The sequence below is a fragment of the Lactuca serriola genome, chromosome 5 (genome assembly GCF_051521515.1).
Source record: "Lactuca serriola cultivar US96UC23 chromosome 5, Lser_US96UC23_V15, whole genome shotgun sequence".
Taxonomy (NCBI): Eukaryota; Viridiplantae; Streptophyta; class Magnoliopsida; order Asterales; family Asteraceae; genus Lactuca; species Lactuca serriola.
This window is the reverse complement of record NC_136412.1, coordinates 292,329,629-292,332,149: the sequence shown is the minus strand read 5'-3', so window position 1 is coordinate 292,332,149 and position 2,521 is coordinate 292,329,629. Positions and strand designations below refer to the sequence as shown.

The following is a 2,521-nucleotide window of genomic DNA, read 5'->3' as shown; positions in this document are numbered from 1 at the left end:
CTCGGCGAGTCTGCGCTGTTTGGCGAAAACCCTAACCGTTCAGGTTTGGGACGTATAAGAGGCACTTATTGGCCGTCATTGTTCATTTTAGCCTTCTGAGAAGAACCCTAAATCGATTGGGTGCATCTGGAGCAAAGTTTAAGGGCCATTGTTGATCTTGGAAGGGTTGTGGTGCAAGGAGGAGAAGGGCTTGGCTAAGGGAACAGCAAGGGAGTCACGTTCTGAGGATTTGGGGACACAGAGGGCACATTATTCAGGTAAGAATTCGAATTATGCTCTGCTATGTTGATGTGTCATGGAATTAGGGTTTATGGAACCCCTTTGTGATTAGATTAAGTGTTACCCTAGTCCCCCAAACGACTCTAACCCTGTATTAGGACCTTAGAGGTCCAGAAGGTCCCATGCTTGTGTATTTCGGACAATACTTATCTCAGGAAGCAGTTTGATCGACTGCATGGCATGGACTCGACGAGTCCGATGAACAGACTCGGCGAGTAGCTTGAAGAATAACTGGGACTCATCGAGTTGTTCTTCAGACTCGGCGAGTTGAGTCGGGGTGGCCCCGCGATTCTTCCAGGAGGAACTCGTCGAGCAAAGAGGGGATACTCGACGTGTAGAAAAGGAATCTTAAGGAATCGGTGAGTCAAGGGCGAGTGGACTCAGAGTCGTTGAACTCGGCGAGTCTTGGGGTGACTCGGCGAGTTAGGTCGCGGGTTAAGTGAAGTTCTGAGTATGGGGACTCGGCGAGTCATAGGGTTGACTCGGCGAGTAGGGTCAGTCAGGGGTTGACCTTGACCTTGTCTTTGACTAAGGATTGACCAGTGGTTCCAGGGGTATTTTGGTAATTGTTGTTATTGTTTGAGTTCAGTGCATTGGTGACTATCCAGAGGTGGAGATCGTATCAGTGATCGGAGCAGCTTGAGCGATCTGTTCAGTTGGCAGTTTCGAGGTGAGTTATCCTCACTATATCGCTAGGGTTTATGGCACAATGCCAACCCTTTTATCGGATGGAAATCCGGGTAGTTGCCAGTTGTTATATGTTATGGGCCGGAAGGCATTACTATGTGGACCGGAAGGTCATGGTCTGGAAAGGCGTATGTATGCATTTAGTATGTTGACTGATTCATAGGGTAATGTTATGATAGTGACCGGCTAGACCGGTATCTTGTTAGAGTAATGCTATGATATGTGATCTGTAGATCGATTGTTGTCTATGAACTGCTATATGATTGTTTGTTATTTTATATATGCATTATGTGCTTATGGGCCGGAAGGCGATAGGTTATGGGCCGGAAGGCAATATGTTATGGGCCGGAAGGCGATTATGTTGTGTGATGGACCGGATGGTCGGTGTGGGTAGGACCGGAAGGTTTACCCAGCAGGGACGGAAGTCCCCTGAGACACATGGACCGGAAGGTCAGGGCCTGGAAAGGCGTATATGTGGTTGGTATTCTGGGGGTATCTCACTAAGCTTTCGGGCTTACAGTTGTGGTTTTATGTTTCAGGTTCTCAAGAGTCTGTGGCAAGGCAAAGGCGTGATCGTACCGTTCCTCGCGTTGGTGTTTTATGATATGAACCTGGGAAATTACTCTGTTTAATAATGTATTGAAAACCTTTTTGTAACAACGTTAATAAAATGGGTGATTTTGAAAAGTTTTAGTTGTTTTGAAATTTTGGATGTTACAAAATGGTATCAGAGTTAGGGCACGGGTCGATGTGTTCGACGGGGACGTCGAACCCTATAATGGGGGGTGAAAGTGGGTTAGATCTGATCCCACATCGGCTGGGAAGGAGAACTAAGCATTCCTTAAAAGGGGTGTGGATACCTTCCCTATCACAACGCGTTTTAAATCTGTGAGGGCAGCAGATCCCATAAGAACTCTGCAGTTAAGCGTGCTCGGGCGGGAGTAGTACCAGGATGGGTGACCCCCTGGGAAGTCCTCGTGCCGAGTGGCCCAAAGCGGACAATATTGTGATACGTGCCAGAGGGGGATGTTACATCGAGAGTACCAAGCTAATTTACATGATTATTCACACCTTATTTGTGATCCTCGGTATTCCAGTCACAAACTTGAAGGGCATAATCGAGATTAAACATGCCATTGAAAAGTTCAATGAATCTCAAAAGATCTAGGAATTTCATCTAAAACCTAATTCGTTAAAATTTTGTTTTCGTGGTGGAATTGGTAAATCGTCATTTACCTACCTTCAAATAATTTTCAATTAGATCACGGCATCCCTCTTCTGAATTGTGAATTATTGTATAGGGTCCTAGCCATAATATTCCATTTGGGTGTTATATTAAGGATTAAATCAACTCACTTGAATTTCTCCCTTTTGTAGATGTCTAGTTCTGATAACTATGGTCTTCCTCAATCCTTTGGAAAAAGCTTTCCATTCGAAGATGATATTCCACATGTCGATCAAGGTGAAAGATCATTCCCTTCTTCGTGCAAAGGTGGAACTGGAAATCATACTTCTCTTCCTCCACCTCCTCCAATAATTCTCTTTGACCCACATT

At 45.3% G+C, this 2,521-nt stretch overlaps 1 pseudogene; it reads left to right on the top strand.

Moving 5' to 3' along the window:
• The first annotated feature begins 1,837 nt into the window (after positions 1–1,837).
• LOC145056289 (5S ribosomal RNA) lies at positions 1,838–1,955 on the top strand (annotated as a pseudogene).
• Positions 1,956–2,521: the final 566 nt, after the last annotated feature.